This window comes from Drosophila subpulchrella, chromosome X (assembly GCF_014743375.2).
Source record: "Drosophila subpulchrella strain 33 F10 #4 breed RU33 chromosome X, RU_Dsub_v1.1 Primary Assembly, whole genome shotgun sequence".
In the NCBI taxonomy this organism is placed as follows: domain Eukaryota; kingdom Metazoa; phylum Arthropoda; class Insecta; order Diptera; family Drosophilidae; genus Drosophila; species Drosophila subpulchrella.
The window spans coordinates 16,916,023-16,935,391 of record NC_050613.1 but is presented as its reverse complement, the minus strand read 5'-3'; the positions used below and the strand labels follow the sequence as shown (position 1 = coordinate 16,935,391).

Here is a 19,369-nt window from a genome sequence, read left to right as displayed (position 1 = left end):
ATCTTCTGTTAATTACACTCGTTATTTGTTAAGCATAAGGGTATATTGCATTCTTGATCGGAAACAACGAATGAGCGGATGTCTTTGGAAGTACAAGAGCTAGATTATTTCGATTGAACATGCAAACTGTCTGAATATATCGGAATTTATGGAATGTAAGCTCTATGTATATGATATATCTACTTACGTGTATCGTATTTTCAAAGCATGACTATTTTTTTAAGGTATTTCTTGATTTTACAAGGAAGTTTTCACTCGCGCCTTGGGGTAGGCAAATTAATGGGTATACTGTATTCGTCCCACTTGGCATTCTATATTTTTTTTTTAAATTACTATCGAGCAATTTCATGTTATCTATCCGTAATTAAGTTTCAAACTCACTGAGAAAAAAAGTACACTCACCAAAGAGATACAATAACATAAATACCTAATCTATTATTTAAATCATGGATACATCTTTATATAGAATGTCTAAAAATGGTGTTAGCATTTTATATACCATATAATTGTATAATATATTATTATTGTATTGTATAATATATTTATTCCTTCAAGAACTTTTAAGTTCCTTGATATAGTAACTTCACAGTGTAGTACAAAACGGAAGTGCGTTCAGTGTTTACTGCAGAATTCCCAATCAACATTCTCGTAAATTTGCCAATTGCCGACATACTTAACACAATTGAGCCGAGAGATACGAACTCAACTCGAATGCAATTACAATAGATAAAAAGAGAAAAGCGAGTCAGTTAGGGAGTTATAAGGTTGGAGTGAGCCGAGTTCAAATGGGACAGGCCAGGCAGACTCGTAGGCCTGGTAGAGTCAACAGTTTTTTGATTTATTTGTATTTATGTTCCGATTTTTAGCGTTGTCACCTCGGTGAATTGCGCACTTGACTCGCTGACCTGAGAAAAGATGGGTAAAATGGGTAAAATATGGGTAGGGTAAGGAGCTTAAGGGTACGAAACACACATCTAAAATAAAAGGATGCGCCACCGAGGCTGGCAAAACAATGAGATTGCCGAATTTCAGAGAATGCCGTTTCGTAAACGTTTTACGCTCTAATCCCCCATTGTGTGAAGGGCAGACATGTGTGCAGGAGATCGGTTTTTTTTTTTAGTTTTGAGAACCTGCTGCTGCTGCTGTTGCTGCCGACACCCTTGATTCCAAAACTAATTCTGATCCCGGTCCCAAAGATGACAGCTAGGTGCGGGATTTTTGTCATTTGTCGCCCTGGCCCTAAGTCAATCCTCATCGGCCACTTGACTCAAAGTGCCCATTACCACACACTTTCCACACTCTTCTCCGCCATCCTCACACATCCCATACCTTTGGTACCATCATTCGGGCCCAGTTTATTGGGATTTGGCTTACTACACACAGAGGTCCCAGGCGCAGATGCAATCGAAGCTGGTCCAGACGGAAATTCGAATCGCCGCGGGTCATCAGCTGCATGGAACCTCCAGTTCCAGTTCCAGTCGCAAGTCCAAGTCCCAGTACCCACCTGATCCTCCCCCAAGAAGCGATCCTATCCGATCCCAACCGAACCGAACTGAACTGAACTGAACCGAACGAAACCCTCTCCCTCGCGATGAGCTGGCCGATAAAGGCACTCGGAGTTGGCCGATCGATTGGTCCCTAAGTAGCTTGCACCTGGCCAAGTGCCCCTCGATAACTCCACCAACTCAACCACCCACCGCAGTTGGTATAATGGGATCTCGAAGCTCATGAGCAGTTGGGCAACGCTCTTGTAACATATATCAACCCTGTGAGAACCCTTTTATAAAGCAGGATGCAGCTTTTGCATGGGTATGTCACCTTATCTTGTAACTGTGTTGTAATAAAAGTATGATATCATATGGGTATGCACCCATAGTATTCTATTTTTCAATATATAATTTTGAGATAATAGTAAAATGGGTTATAATCGCTTTAAATAATATCTTAGTTTCTAGAAAACTATAAATATAACCTTTTTATAATGCAGGATCTAGTTTTTACAATGGTGTGCCATATTATTCCATTACTTTGTATTGTATTAAAAGTCTTGTAGAACATGGGGTGTACTTATATATCATTTTCCCATTTATTATTTTAAGATAATAGAAAAATGTATTGAAATCGTTTACTATGATACCTAGAATAATGATAATAGCACAACACCGCAATATTACTTCTAAATAATATTTTTAATGTTTTTTTAAGACAAGAAATACTAGTGAATTGAATATATATAAGTTTGCAATATATATTCTTAAGGATAATAATAAAATGTGATAAAATCCTTTCCAATGATATCTTAGTTTCTTAAAAATGATTTTTACAACTTAGAAATATTATTTGTAGAAAGAGCATAATTTGGGAATACTTTCTATAATGACAACATTTTTTTGTAAATAGAAGAGTTATTTGTGAATCGTATAGTACGTAATCATAGGAAATTATAGGTGCAGAGCAATCCTTAAAAGCACCACGTCCCACCTTATCCAGTCACCAGGTGAAATCTCCATTAACACACCGAAGTGCACATCTGCTAAACCCCAGCTTGGGGCCCCAACTAAGTCATTGCCGATCGTGAGAACTTGGCTTAATTGATTTCTACAGGCCTGGCCAATGAACGGCATCAGTGGAATCCGAATCGAGTATTGAGTATCGGGAGTTGAGTGTTGAGTACTGAGTGCCACATATGGGGCAGCTTTGGATTGCACAAGTTCAAATGCCACGCATGACCGTCACAAATCCAATGTAATCTCCGCTGAGATTTTTCACAATGCAAATGGGAATTTCAAGAGTGGCTAGAAACGTTCTCTACTAAAAAGAAGATACTAAATACTACTAGTTATACTAAAATTCTTGATGGCTTTACAATTTTTTTGATTTTAAAATAGAGTGGGGTAAAACCGACATCACCCCAAAAATCTAACTTTTCCATTTTAAGAGAGCTGCTTAATACATTTTAATAGCATATGATATCATTATTTTTTCTAGTAACTTACACTATTTTTCCAAGTGCCTAAGAACTTTTTGGAGCTGCCTTGAATGAGGCTATATATGTATGTGCATCTGTGTTATCTGCAGGAAAAGAACTACGCTTTTTGGCCCGCGGCATGTTCATGCTATTTTTTATTATTCGTCCTCCCTAAGTGATCGATCGAAATTAAATAAGAAAAGTAGGCACAACGCGAAGGGGCAGGCGGCAGGAAAATGCCCAGTCGCCGTGGATCTGGTCCCACAAAAAGTGTCTGCGGAGCTGGAAGAGCGATGGTTAATGTGCGTTTAGATACCAAGACATGTAATTTCGCAGCTTTTGCTTGGAACTCGGCCCTTCGCGCAGTCGAAATCACTGGATCTGGTCAAAGTGGAGGAGCATTTCTGAGTTTGCTGGACACACTTGTCAATACCGAGGACCCAGGATTATCTCACCCATCGACAGTTGGCGATTTAGCCTGCACTCAGAAAAATGACGTGTAACTTATACTTTAAAAATAGGTTTTAATTTGATTTAAGACAAGGGAGCCAACTTTGCATAGTATAAGATGTATATTCATTGAAAGAAAGGATCTCTTAAATGATATATCAACTAACTTATCGGTTTCAAAACAAAGGTATCATTACAAATTTTATAAATTACTATATCTTTAATAGGCTATTATATGGGAAAATTCTTTTTTTTTTACTTATATAACCTTTTACATTAATATTTTAAGTTATTTTTTTATTTTAAGGTTCATTTTTCAGCCTTTAGAGGCTGGTATCAAATGGTTGAAGCTTATATAGTTCTATAGGAAAGTATGTGCTTCATTGCTAAAAATGGGTTCTTTCCATAAAGGAACTGAAAGATAAAACTACCAAAATGGTACACTACTTGTAAAAAATAGTTAAATACTATAAAAAATAGTATGTATTTTGACATACTTCCATGGGTTGTTCCAAATTAACTATTACATAGGTAAATTTCACCAAATGTTTTTTTCTGTGTAGGTGTCTCTTTAAGTCCTACAAGATATGTTTGCATAATTTAATTGGTATCATATATCAGGGTAACATTAATTTTGGTAGTTGGTTTATAAGAAGTATTAAAGTATTTTTATAAGTAAAAAAAATATTTAGTAAGCGTCGACCTTGGTGACCTGAGATTAGCATAGATGGTGATTATGATGGACCCCTTTGGATACCCTACCCTCTGGGCAGTGAGTACCCTACGAAATGGGGGGGAGGGGTATTTTTTCGTTAGGTGTTGGGTGATGATGGGTGGTGCACTGCTTAGCCGACGGCGAAAGGCGAAAGATACCCCTGTGCGACAGAGAGAGCGATAGACTTTCTCTCTTTGCCATGCGCAGCCATCCATTCCGCTTTCGACCAATAAAGCGGGGAGTAGGTGCACCTGGCCAGGGAGAGAGAGGGAGAGGGAAGCGAGAGAGAGAGGGAGCCAGAGAGAGAGAGGGAGCGAGAGAGAGGGAAGGTCCTGGCGACACATTTTCATGTGTCACACGGAGTCCTGTGGAAGCCGAAAAACCCCCCCTCCGCATCGAGATCGCCGCTCTCTTCGGACTTCGGATTGGGTGCCTGTGCGGGGGAAAGGGAGAGCGCTATGGACGTGGGGCAGGTCCTTTTCGGTTAAGGACTTGACCCCCTCCCTGCCCCCCATCCCCCCTCTCCCCACACAGACAAATACATATGTATTGCTTATCCATGTGCAACTTCTACATGGCCATGCACACCAGCGTATTTACTTTCGCATCCAATAAACAAAATGTGTCTACAAATCCAAGAATACGTATGTATCTATATATCCACATAGATACACCCATACATATATATGGGGCCATAAATTTATCCCATTTGTATGCAATTGACATTTGGTTTCTGCATCCCAATTCCCTGGGCGAAAAACTCTCCAGAGTCTTGGGTTTTCGGGATTGCAGTTGCGAAACCTTTGAGGCGGACATAAAAACGCTTTTCTGCTATTCATAGTCGTACATAAACCCACATTGTTGGGTAATTTGGCCTTAAATATTCACAGGGCATCAGGCATTTAAATTGCAAGCAAAAAATACCGATTAATAACGATTCCACTCATAAAATAATCGAAATTGAGAATTCATTGTGATCATTTAACACATATAAAAGCTCACAGATTCAAGTATCCAATAAATTAAATTAAATTCATTTAGAAAACTTAAAGTAGATAAAATTCCTCGTTTCTACATAAAAAACTTTATAATGGTTTTGGAATTCAGAAGAAGATCTTAAGTTGATGATTATTGTATGCAATCCGAAAACTATTTCAAGTGACATAAATCAAAAATCCTATCACTTATCTGCTATAAAATTGATCATAACTTAACTTTCAAGCCATTTTCATTAATTATTCGTTTTTTTGGTGACCCAAAAATGCTCTTCAAGAGTCCATAACTTGACCAATCAAATGCCAATTTGTTTAAACCTAAACTTAATGTTTTTCTAACAATCTGTACGAACTTTATTAGTCATTTTCAATGATTCCTTTTAGTGGCAGAAAGGTGACATTAAACTGCCTTTGTAAAGCCCTTTACTTATCGTATCGAAACTTAAAAAAAATATTGTGTACATTTCTTAATTTTTTTAAAATTTAGTTTTGATGTTTGTCCATTTATTTTATTGGATAATTTTACTTTTGGAAAGGTCTATTGTTGCTCATTTTTTTTATAAAGCTGTTCTGGAAAAGACTCTTATTAAGAAACTTACAAAAAGAAGAGCCAACATTTTAGAACATTTGTTGAAAAAGTTTTTTTTAAATGCGTTACAAAAATGTATTACCTATTGATAAACAAAATACCGTTAAATTAAAATTACCAAAAATATTGTAAAAAAAATAAACCATCAAAATTTTAAACTCAAAAATGAATATTACCATTTACATTCATTTCTGCCTTTTTCAACCTCTAACCTAATTGAGATCCTAAGTACTCACAACACTTAGTTTATGGCTATGTTGTTCCAATTATACTGGACTCTAAGCGAAAATATATTTTGAATAAATTACCATTTCGCCTGGAAAAACACCAAGTGCCCATCAATAATTTCTATTGATAGATAATTATACCCGAATGATAGGGAGGAAAAAACTAAAATAACGATATCGACCAGAAGGACTCGCTCTTAGCGAGCGAAAGAGCATCGAAATAGGCTCTCTTTGGTACTCTGTGCACTCTTAAGTCTGGCACTGCTTTCAAACTGCTTGCTTTGCTGGTCTCTCCGCCTGAGTGCGACAGAGCTGGCAATACAAACGAATGGACAGTCGGGCTGTGTCTGAGTGTGTGTGTGTGTGTGCGTGTGCAATGGGGTGCTTTAACTGTGTGTGCGAGTGTCCAGAGAATTCACATGTAAATAGAGCCGCTGCGTGTGTGTGCGTGCTTTGTTTGGCTCCCCGAGTTGTGTTGTTGTTATTGTTTTTTTTCTTTCTGGTTTTCCAGTTGCTTTTTTTTTTGTTCGTTTCGTTTCGTTTGGTTTGTTGTTGTTGTTTTCTCGGTGAGCGGAGCGCCAAGCGGCAAAAGCAGCAAAAGCGGCGGCTCCGTGATTTCAAACAGTGAAGTCGACTTGCCGCTGCCGCATCGCATCGCACCGCACACACCGCAATCGGTAATCGAATCGGGAATCGCAACGAATCGGCTCGAAACGGTTTTCGAACAAAAAAATATATAAAAACATATCGGTTGATGTTTTCCAAAAAGAATATATAACCAAAAAAAAATAATATTCAAGCAAACGAAACGGCCAGCAAAGAAGAAGAGAGAAAAAAATATCGGTGTTTTGCCGTCGCTAAAACCGTTAGTTTCATACATTTTCAGTTTTGTATTTTTTTTTATTGTTACCATTACTGTTTTTACTGTGCAAAAAAAAAAAAAAGAAAAGAAAAAAAAACAAGGAAACCGAAAAATAAGAGAACAAAAAAGGATTCAAGTGAATTGGTATTGGTATTGGTGCTCCGCCCCTCGCAGGACATTTGTGTGGGTGTGAGAAAAGAAAAAAAGTAGTGGATGGGGTGGGGGACGGGGGAGGGGGTGTTCCAGGATAACGGCGAATGTCCTGCTTCGTGTGCCTCCTATTTATTTACTTCTTTTTTCCCTTCGGTTCTCTGCTGCCTCTTCCTCCTCACCTCCTCCTCCCCCCTTCTTCCGCATGCCATTCCAATCGCCATCTCTTTCGCACCCGCTGCAAAGTGTCGCCCGACGTCGTCGTCGTCTGTCGTTTGTCGTTTGTCGCTTGCCGTTTTGTCGCTTGTCGCTGCGTCTTTTGGATTGGCTTCCTTGCTTTTTGCCGTGCGTTTTGCGTTCGTTTTTTAGCCCACCCACCCACGCCCACTTCTTGGATTGGATTACATACACACACACACACTCACTCACTCAGTTCCAGCTCCTTTTTCTCTTCTCTTTGATACACATATTTCTTCTTTTTTTTTGTGTCCCCAGCATCTCTGCCCGCAGCGCTGTCGGCGTCGACGTCGACATTTCGTTTTTTGTGACTCGTTTTTTGCCTGCGTGTGTGCGAGTGCGTAGCGTGAGTGTATGTGTGTGCTCGCTAATATTGTCGTCGAGTGTCATTGGTCGAAAGGCAAACGAATGGCAGGGGGGTGGGGGGATGTCTCTTTTATTAGAACGAGAGAGTGCGGTGGGGCGTGGGCGAGTAGCCGAATGGGTTTTTGATTGTGTGTCGTCGTCGTCGTGCGCGCGGGTGTCTCTGTGTGTGTGTGTGTGGGTGTCCCTCTATCCCTCTGCATGTATGTGTGTGTGCCTGCTGGTTTGTTTGTGTCGCAGCGAGTCTGCGGCGAGTGCGAGCGAGATAGCGAGAGAGAGATTGGACTGCATGTGCATGGGCGCGTGCGGGTGCGAGCGAGCGAGAGAGCGAGAGGGCGAGAGAGTGCAAAGTGCATGAAAAGTTTTTGGCCAGCGAAAAATGGCGACACATCGGGTCGCAAGTCGCAGCAAGTCGCAAAAAGCAGCGACGCGACGACGTCCCCAAAAAGCAGCGCCAATTTTCGCTCGGTGTCGCGCGATTTTATAACCGTTCTCAAAAGCGGCGGCGGCACTGCTTCGCACGGCGAAAAGAAAACAAAAAAAGAGAGACGTACAATCTATAGAGGAAAATAAAGTTAGGATCACACAAAGAACATAGCCCCAAACCAGAAACCCAAAACCCTCGATTTAAACAAAAACCACAGCCAATACCAAAACTCAGTGCCGGGATTTCATTTCATATGTCTAATGTCCACTTATTTTTAGCCCATCAATATGAACAAGCAGGAAGAAAACGAAGACGTATTTTAATAATACAATAAAAAAATATTTAAAATAAAAACTAAAAATAAAATTTAATAAAAAAAAAGTAACAACAAACGAAGAGAGAGATTATTTCGAGAACAACAAATAAATCTCGTGCACACGCACGTGGGCTTGCATGTGTGTGCGTGTGTACTAGTGTGTGCCTGTGTGTGTGTGTGAGCAACTAAAACAGCATCTACAACTACAACAATGCACTAAAGCAACTGCAACAACTGCAGCAACAACAACAACGACAACGCACCGACACCAGCAACAACAACGCACACCAACACAAAATATACAGGTGAGCTTAGCCAAGGAAAATCGGGGAAATCCCCCAAAAATTAGTCAATTATTTGGAAAACTTAAGTACCTTTTTCTCATGAAATACCATCAAATTAAGCTCAAGGATACAAAAGATATTCCTTAGAATTTTGGTACTGATCTACTGGATTTGATTATTTTTTTAGTTATGTCTTTTCATACCATTATTGGAAAATGTTTCAATTTCCAGTTAAAGATTACAGTCGTTGGGAACTTTTGAGTAGTAGTTAAAACAATAAGTTGAGGTTCAACTTGATATACTATGAGATACTATGCAAAAAACATATTTCTCTAAACCATTTATGGGTGACAACTGTAGTTTGTGAATAAATATAGGTAGCTCTCTTTTGCTCGATTTCTTACCTAGATAAATGGGATGCTATATAAAAAAACAGATGGAACATTATGATGAGGGCCTACATATCGTATACGTAATATGTTTAAAGTATGGCAATAAAACCATTTACAAAAACCAAAAATAAAGTCAGTTCATAGGAAGTTCTTAGTAGTTAATCTATAAGTAAATAATGATCAATAACAATTTTGTAGTGCTGAAGAAAAATGATATTTAAATTTATAAGGTTCTAAATTTTGTTAAGTCTTACAAATTAACTTCTCGAAGCAAAATAAAAGTAGGCGACAAATAGGATCAGTTACTATGTGGTTTTCCTTAGGATCGTCTTGCCCTTTTAATAACAAGTTCAAAAATAACACATTAGTGCTAAATAAAATATATATACCACATGTATGTTGATAACTCAAATAAATAAACTAAAACGATATGTATTATATCCCCATAATTTTGTACAGAATCCGATATTAAAATAGATAGCATTCTTTCAATGTGGTTCTTGGCCTAAGGCTATGCTGATTAAGCTCCCAAACGACTTGCACTTTCATCTTTATTATGATCATACACAGATATTTACAAACATACATACATATGTACCGGTTCCGTGTTTCCTGTCAACTTTCCAGTATCTTTATTTTGATCAAGTGCGATTTAATTAGCCTATTTGTAAGTGAGACTGCATATTGTTAATTTCTTGTTGCCGGTAAACCTGATTGTCAGGATCAGTGTATGGCATAATGTAAACATTTTTCTTATGGCAATGCATGCGCTTTTGCATTGTGCTATATTTACATAAATCATTTGTCATTGTGTCATCGTGATTTAATAGGAAAAGACATTTTCGAACAGTTATCAGGAAAAACTGATGTATGATAGATCCTTGATTTGTTTTTATGGATGTTATAATCCCTTTAAGATACATTTGCAAGCAATCTTTTAGCTTTTTCTAGAACTACAACTGTCCTCAACAGTATTTGTGGTCCTATCAAAATTCCTTCAGTAAGAAAGATAATTAAGGTTAGTGATTTATGTCAAAGGAATAATTTAAAAAATTATCCCTTCTCTTATCCACTCTAAAAATCAAAAAAATGCAAATTCTTTAAATGGCGATGAACGTGAATTTCCTCATGCGCCCATCTTTTCTAGTGCTTTTCAAAGCTCTTTCATTCAGCCTTGATTTTCCCTCCAACGAGCACTCCCCACTTTTTTCCCAGCCATATCTTCCATCTGGATTTTCTCATGAATTAAACAGGTCATTTTGGTTTTATTAATTCTCTTTTTTATTCAATCTCAAGGTCGGTTCCGCGCATATAAAATAGTATTATGTCTGTGTGTTCCGAGCACGTGTACGTTTGTATTTGGTGGAGGTTTTTGCCTAAACATTGATTTCCTATTCGCAGAAGTGATGAACAATAAGTGAAATGTGGATATATTATATCTGGGGTTCTTCCATTCGAAAATGACAAATGAAGACACAAGAGATTCAGAACGGTAGCAAGTGAATTCGAATGCCAGTGTGAATGGGAATGGAATATACCTGACAACAGTTCCGACATTTGCCTTTTGTCTTCTTGTTTAACTCAACCTTTGTCAAATATATATAGGTATACGTTATGGATATATAGATATATAACTATGTATAGATGTATGTGGGCGCGTCACAGCGGAGGCCATAACTATATAGTCATATAATCGGTTGTTCGTGAGCTGTAAACACAAGCATTGTAAATTTACACCATGCTTATAATTAGCAATAGAACGGCAGTTGACTTTTCCAGCTTTATTTACAACGGCCCCTACACCCAGACCTCTAGATCCCCTACCACATATTTCGCATGTTTTCACTGCAACCGCAATTGAGTAAAAATGTTAGGACATTGTTTTTAAATTTACATTTTTGTAGGGAAATCCGTTGAATGTTGAAGTTCTTGTTTCTTGTTCTGGTAATATAATTCATAAATATAATCGCTACACCATCGCTATAAACGGATTATCTAGGTTTTCTTATATCACAACGAATATCTGGTATTTTGTAGTGTTTTTAAAGAATATAAATACTAAAAGTCCTCGAGACTTACATTTAAATAGGCCCTATATCAAGAAGATAATAAAATACCTTCAAGAGTACTAAAGACTAAGAAAACTAAAATATTTAAAAGAAACAAACAAGTTGTGTTACTAATTAACAATGAAGAAATTAACTTTCAAGTCCTAGCTTTTGGAGGAACATAATATCTAAAGAACCCCTTTTGCCAAAGTAGCGCTAGATTCTTTGTATAGTCAGAACATTTAGCTAACCCGTGTATTTCAATCCATATTTTTTCCGAGTGTCTTACTGGGGAAGGTGGTTAAGAGACAAAGACCAAATGACAGACTGGAACTGCAGCCAACACCTGGGATCATCATGCTTGGCTGACGGCAAAGATTGTCGCTCAGGCGTCCACAATGGGCGCCAGTTGAGAGTCAAGAGTGGAGAGTTAGGAGTGGAGAGTGGAGAGCTGAGACGGAGGCCAATGCTTCGATGCCTCCAGCTCCGAAAGGCCGATCCGAAAGCCCCATCCAAAGTCCGATCCGATCCAACCGCAAGGTAAACAGTGCTAAAGACCCTCTGACACTTGCCTACAGTGCAACTGAGTGTCAATAAGCTAAGTATAAGATTCATTCTCGGTTAAGTTGATACCTTAAAGGCCAAATTCATTATACCACTATATAATTATGAAAAGAGTTTTTCTGTAATCTAACAAAATACTGACCAAAACTGCCAAAGTGTCGTATTCGGTATATTGTTCTTGATGACAGTTCCAATTTGGTATATCGTTAAGTAATTTGGTATACCAATAATTCCAGCATATTTGTTATGGAATTATATGGTTTCTTTCCTATGTCGCTATGTCTTCAGTCAGTCGATCAGATGGTTAACATATGTATGTACCTTTGGATCTTTAGTTTCTAATTAGCACATTTTGCCAAAGTGAAGTCAAGTTAAAAATGAGGTGGAAAATCCAACTAGCATTGGCACAAAATGGAAAGTGGAGCCGACATACGTAGATCCGGCGAGGCGATCTCAGTCACTCCTTGACTCTCCAGGACAGTAATAATTTAGCCCGATTTGCGCTCCCCTCCTTCGAAAACACGATGTATGTATGCCCGCGGTGGCATAAAATAAGATTGCAAAGGCAGCGGCAGCGGCAACAGCAAAACACACGAATGTGCAGATGCAATAATGGAGGACATGGGACATTGTTCTCACATCCACATATCCATATAGCCATATATCCATATCCACGGCCACAGCCACAGCCACAGCCACACATCCACTTCCAAGTCCGACCTCGTCATCGTAATTGTTGCTGCCCAGCGCCGGCTCGTATAATCCGCTGAATCCGTTGACCATCTCATCTCATCCCATTCCATTCCATCTTGTGCCACCACCCCCGCCAGCCATGGCGTATAATTGCAGAGCAGCCACCGCCGAACAGTGGTTACGAATCGATATAATACACAACTGATCAATAAGTCAGAATTCGTTTATTGGGGGAAAAATAAAAAACATATAAAATGATATTATATAGAAAAAAATGGTTGACATACCTCAATTATGATCGTACTATCAACTTTTTAAAATACTATAAAATAACACTTAAATACTACAAAAAATACTTTTTTTAAATACTACCAAAAAATACTTAGAAAATATACTACAAAAAATGTTTTATTTTTAAAGTACCACAGTAATTTAAATTAAGCTTTAAATGCGATTTACGACAAATTTTGTAGAGGGTTAATAGGCAATAATCAAATTTTTAGACCACCTCCTTAAAGCACAAATTTTCTTCACAAGGCATTTGTTCTTAGATCTATCATAAGTATAATACCAAAAAGGACATCTTTTAGTTTTTTGGTTGGTATAGTATATTTAATAATTATATTACAAGAACGGTTTTCTCAGTTTTGGAACAGGTCGTAGTTTAAAAAAAACATATGGCACCAAAAAATCGGATATAACACCTTTTGGGATCTGAAACACAGCCCACTGTGATCCAATAGGCCGCCACCTCCGCTACCTCACAGCAAGCCACCAGATGTTCAATCTTCCGCTCGAAGTGCTCGATCGACTTGGCAACAGTTTTGGCCAGATCGTAATCGCTTTGGGTCTCGGTGCTCCGTTCTCCGTTCTCGGGTCTCTTGGGTCTCCGATCTGGGATCTCTTTGGGGTCGGGCGTATGGTATATATATGTGCATATATATATCTTGAACTCCTCCAGGTCGAGTTCTCTTTGGGGTCTGCGGCAAAAGGCGCAGATGAAGACGACAACTTGGAGCTTATGTGTCAGGTGCGCGTCGTGCCGCGAATGTAACAATTTATTGCACTCGCTTTTGCAGTGTTTTCTTGCTTTATTTTTGGTACCTCTATATAGATTTTTTTTATTTTTCTTATTTTGCTTCTGCTGCTGCTGGGTACCAAATTGAATTTTCCACTGTCCAAGTTGTTTTCGGCTTCTTGCTTGTTGTTTTGCTGCAAGATATCCTCTCTTTCAGTTTTGTATTCGTCCGTACGGCCACTTATTGTCCAATTTTCATTACCATAACGAACTCGGAAATAAGCCCGATTAAAGGGCATTGTTGGATGGCATTGCGGCGCCCTAAAGAACATACCATATCATATATACAAACATACGCGACGAAGTGGCAAAATATTTATGTTATTACCAGGATGCAAGAATGATGCGAAATCAGTCAGATATTGATTTATCCACCAGATGCAACTTTTGATATATGTATTTGAGTAAGGAACAGTATTATATCCATTTAGTCCAAACCTATCTTAACTAAAAATATACATTTATTCATTTTGAGATCTATTTATTACCTTTTTAAATAAAACAAATATAATATTAATATATAACTTTTTTCTAAACTATAAGCCCCCTGGCAACAATATACAATATTTAAATTTTGAAATGAAAAAAAGAAACTATGGTAAAATACCAAAAAAATACTTGATCATAATTTGCGGTCTAATCGATTTTTGTCGTATTTTCCTTTCCCGCTTTTCGATTAAGCCATTACATAGCCTAATGTGTATTAATAATTAAGCATGGTCGACCTTGCCGACTGGCTGGCTGGTCAGAGATCTCAGATCTTTCAGATCTCACAGATCTTTCACGGCCTCGAGATTGGCCTGCCACTGTGATCGGAACCCGCAGACAATGGAGCAATTTGATTTTTCTTGAAACGAAGGAAATATTTATATAAGTAAACGTGTGCGTTTATAAATTCGTGACTGCCACTGCGTCACATTATTAGCATTTAAATGTAGAGCTCTTTTAAATATGAGTTTTTAAAGAACCTATGTTTTACGATCCCATATCTGGATCAAGAATTTATACACTCTACAGGGGCAGGAAACGGTTTCTTGTACATTTTTCATACTCCTGCACGAGTACAATAAACCCTTCTAACTGTACAAAGGACCCTCCATCCTGGCCATTACGACTTGCAACGGTACTTTATAGGGTCGGAAATATGCCCCCTACCTCGTACATACATTGCAACTAATCTATCCTTGTACCGGGTGTCTTTATTAACCAACAATTATACCTCTCTCGCCATCGCGTTCATGTCGGAAATGAGACTTTGGTGATTAGTTTTCGTACATGGAATTGACATCCAAATCAAGGCTTTGCTTTTCTCTGATTAAGATCCATTGCATCGTGTTCTGGCACCTTTGTTTTCATTTATTTTGTGTTTTTTTTTTTTTGCTTTTTGGCGAGCGGCAGGGGAGCGGTTCGCAATTCAATTACCATCAGGTGGCTTGTCTGTCAGGCATTGATATCGCCATCTGAGCAGTGATCCAACAGAATACTTGGGAATCTACACGATGGCCTTAACTTATCTCGCCAGGGCTTCTTTCCTCTATCTCTGTCCCTCGTAAAAGTCAATCTATTTGTAGCAACTGAGTGGCGTGAGTGGCCAAAAAGCACAGATGCGGTGGTTTGAATAGGTATTTTAGGCAGTAATTATAAAAAAAAAAAAGTTTAAATTAGTCGTCTTATTTGTATTTAAACAATTTGATATCAAACGATAATTGAAATATGAAAAGAAATTTACCACATCTAAGTTCTTTAATTTTATTTTAAATTTGTTGTCCAAGACCCACAAGTATCCTACAAAACTGCTGTTTTAGACACAAAAAGTTCAATAGAACGTAACAGAAGAAATGATTTTTCATTTTATAATTAGAAATGTATATAAAAGTATTAGTTGGTATTGAAAATGTTAAAACTTGTGGGAATGTTGGTAAAAAAAAAATGTTTTACAAAAAAATTTACAAACTTTTACGTTTTCAATATAAAGTATTATCATTAGACCTGAACTTATAGCCTATTGCTATCGACCATAATATTGAAGATACAAAAAAGTTTTTTCTGTGCTCTGGTTTCCTCTTTATAAGTCCTACAAATGGGGCTCTATCGATGTGGCGGTGGGTGTGCTTTTGTTTGTCGGCTGGCTGCTGCTTTGTGTCTATTCTGCTGAGTTGTTGTGCTTTGTAGCTTTTTGTGGGTTTTTCTCGGCTGATGTCGGCTGCGTCTCGATCTTCTGTCGTCTTCACTTTGCCTGGGCACGAAAGATTAAATGTTTTTAATTTCGGCTAATTTGTGACATGCGCGACCTTAATGGCTTCTTTTCACATAGTAAACCTCGGCGGGCTGTGCTCGGCGTTTAATTGCTCTCGAAAAACAATCATTGTCCCGCCGCCGCTTTAACTGTCTCCCATGTGCAACTGAAAACTCCATTTCCACAACTCTCAACTCCACAACTCCCCAGTTGACAATTCTCTGGGAAAATCTGGCTGCCGCGCAATGAATTAATCATGCATTTGAGAAGCTTGAGAAATTATGGTCTCAACTTGGTTGCACCGCGTTTTTAATATGCTTTTATATTCAAATTATCACGCATGCCAAACAGTTTCCATGAAGGCAAATGCCGTAAAAGTAAGCATTATTTTTCACACACACATTATATTGTTGGCCCTGATATTATTATTTAAATCGAATGAGTTATATGAAGGTATAGTCACCTTTCTAGCTTCTTTTAGTTTTCTTTAAACGAGATATTTATGGAAATATAGCCGCCATTCGTGGTTTGTTTTGGGTAGGAAAATATAGCATACTCTGAGGAGCAGCCGTCCTCAAAAATTATTTGATTTAACATTTTTCGGAGATCTGATGGATATTTTAAAATTTATTTTTTTAAAGCGGAAAGAAGCGGGAACTTCAGAATAATATTTGTAGTAAAATAGTTCCTAAGTTATACTTTATAATATTTTATTAGCCATAAAGGCTCGGAAATGCCTTCCATTGGCAAGTTTTCTTATTTTTATTTACTCCAGAAGTATAAAGTATTAACATATAGTTTTCTCTCTGTGCATATGGCAAATCAAAGATAAGTTTGTGACTTGGGAACAAAGTGGAGACTCGCTGTTAACGAGCCATACTGATGAATGCCATGGGCTGGCGGGCGGCATTCAAAGATTTTCGATTGCTCCGGCTATTTCCCCACTCAGCCACCTTTCCTCAACCCAAAGTACTCCCTCGGGGCAAGGTCTGCACTTGGGAAAAAAATGGAAAGAGAAAGAGCCAACAAAAAAGGGATTTAAGTATAGGCTTTCCCCAAATTAAGACGAGATAATCCCCAAGAAACAAAACAAAATGTCAGCTCATCGAAATATTAGCCTAATTGATTTTAATTATTTGTTATGACAAGCTAAAATATATTTTACGTTTGGGGATTTGCATTTTTAAGTTTGGTATTTACATAGATTAACTCATTTTTCTTAGCTCCCGCGAGGAGGAGAATTTCAGTGAAAGAGAATATTTTGTTTTTAGTTGTTTAACCCACATTACTAGCATGGTTTTGTTGTTTAAGACCGTAACTAAAGCTGGTATATTTATAGTCGGGGCATTATATCTTTTTTTATTTTATAGTCAAAGTGAAGCGAACTCTGTCCGCTCTTTGGTGGCAACTCTGGCTTAGTGAGAACCTGGTGACATCGGTTTATAATACAAGTACAGTGAACAGTGGGGCAAAATAGGTATTACATTTTTAAAAATGATATGAATTATTTTGTTTAACTGAATAAACATTCCGTTACTTACGGCCTGGTGACCCAGAAATTACTAAGGATCTAGATTGAATTACGTAAGAATAAATGATTACTTTCTTAAAAATATTATTTTTATAAGATAAGCACAGCGTTTCAAAAGCTCCTTAGATATAGATATTAAAGCGAACGTATAAAACGTTTTATAAGTAATGGTTGATTTGATCTACATACATTTTTGGCCCCTACTTCAGACCTGTTTGCCCCACTGTGCCCACTCGTTCGCCTCCATTTATTGATGTGGACAATTTGTAATGGCATGCGATTTCCTGCCGACCTGCACAACCAGTCCAGTCCGACTCAGCTTTCGAGGTCTGGACCCAGCCTGTAATTGAACTCACGCTGGCAGCTGTGAGCTAATGACAAGCCGAGTCCAAGCAAAGCGTATTAGCTGATCCCAACTTTGGCCCGTGATCCGCAGTCGGTTGGTTTTTTATATATTTTTTTTTCCTTTCGCATCCCGATATTCCTATTCTTGCAGTCCCTTTCCCTTTTTCTTTTTTCTTTTTTGTATTGCCAATATTCCAACCGATATTCTTCATCCCGTGGCGGGCACTTTGCGCCATTATCTTCTGGCAATTGCCACACCGCGTGGGACAAGAGATATACGCAATACTCGCTGATATGTTGATTAGCCAGGGTTCTCAACCCGATTCCGCTCCGAAATCAGGATACAAATTCCACTACTATTTTTATACGATCGTTAAATGAGCCATAATAACGGTAAGACAAAGCACCTGTTCTTTACTTTCCATTAAAAGGCCATTCTCAACTATATTATCCCACTTTTTGCAGTTAAATTTGTTAATTGCCATTCGATATTGGGTTAAAAAAAGTTTTGCAAACGGTTTTAAAACGGTAACAACATTTATTTTGGGAAAACCTTAAAAACATTCTAATTAAAATTCAATCTAATCTTAACGTATACAAAATTTGAATTTTCTTCCGCAAAATCACTTATTTTGCCCACTGTGCAGTGTCGCCTGAGAAGAAGAGACAGCGACAGAAAAAAGGCCGATTTCTTAATTATACATATATAATATATGGCTGTCATAGGAACGATCGGACCATCCAAATGGGGCGTGGCCAGACTTTTAAACAAACTTAACCAACGACGCCATCATACGTACAAAAAAACGGACACATCGGCTTTTTATGCCGATCAAGAAGGTATATCTTTATAGGATTTATTGCATGACTAAAATGACTTAAAAAGCCTCTGCAATCAGTATACAAATTTATAAAATTAGACGGTAGGAGAATGTTAATCAGCCAATCAAATTTATAAATCTAATGGGTGACTAATTTTATCAACACATGTTAAGATGTTCTTAAACAACTAAATAGTTAGTATTCTTTGGTGAAATCCGAAATATCAAATATTTCTATCCTAAATTATAAATATGTATCTGTTAGATACCTTAGACTTAGCCAATCTATTCAAAGATTACAAATGAATTACATATGAAATAGGAAGCCCGACAAGCTGAAGGCTTACAAGTTCAAGTCCCATGGCTAGAAAAAAGTTGGTAACTAGTTGTTAGTAATTTATAAATAAATAAAATATAAAAATATAAAAATATAAAAAATATAAAAATGTAAAGATAATATCACGTGATTCTTCAAACTGAACTGCACAATATATGCTGACTTTCTGCACAGAGAAGTGCGATTCGAGGCGGATTTCGTTTGCATTAGATTCAATGAGCATCAGTCATCAAGTTTAACAACTGCAGAGAGTGCGGCGCAGTAACCAGTTAGCGAAGAGAGGCCCCCAGAAGAGAGGTGCAGAGAAGAGAAGAAGGCGGAGGTGCATGCGGTGCATTCTTGACATCGGTCGGTGGATACTGTACGTTTTCGCACTGGACGTTGTTTAATATTTACACCTCGACCAGGCAAATCCATCAAAATATAGCAACTCGTTATGTGCCAAGACCAAACCAAGACCAAAACGACGAAGACGACGACGACGACGACGATGGAGTAGATGGAACTGTGGGATTAGCGATTCCCCGAGAAGAGAAGAGGGCGTTACCTGGTAACCAAAAGGGTCGCCGGAAGGAGAGGGCGGACACACTGGCGAAGCTGGCAAACTGGCGGGAACATCGGGCCAAGTTCAGTTTCTGTTTGATTTTATTTAATGGCATGACAAGGTCAAGTCGCCACTACCACTTTTGCCAGGCTACGCAGATTCTCCAACTCCAAGACCAAGACCGCAAAAATAGGGAC

At 38.1% G+C, this 19,369-nt stretch overlaps 1 protein-coding gene across 4 annotated transcripts in view; it reads left to right on the top strand.

Moving 5' to 3' along the window:
* The window catches only part of LOC119556836, an 83,513-nt gene that overhangs the window by 42,318 nt on the left and 21,826 nt on the right, over positions 1-19,369 (top strand). For 2 of the 4 annotated variants that reach the window (XM_037869303.1, XM_037869302.1), the window contains exons 1-2: positions 6,580-6,809; positions 8,262-8,604. The exons of 1 other annotated variant lie outside the window; for it this stretch is intronic. The gene's annotated coding sequence lies outside the window, so the exon portion shown is untranslated. Of the gene's footprint in view, positions 1-6,579; positions 6,810-8,261; positions 8,605-19,369 lie in introns of those variants that run through there. One more of the 4 variants, XM_037869304.1, reaches the window with a different exon arrangement.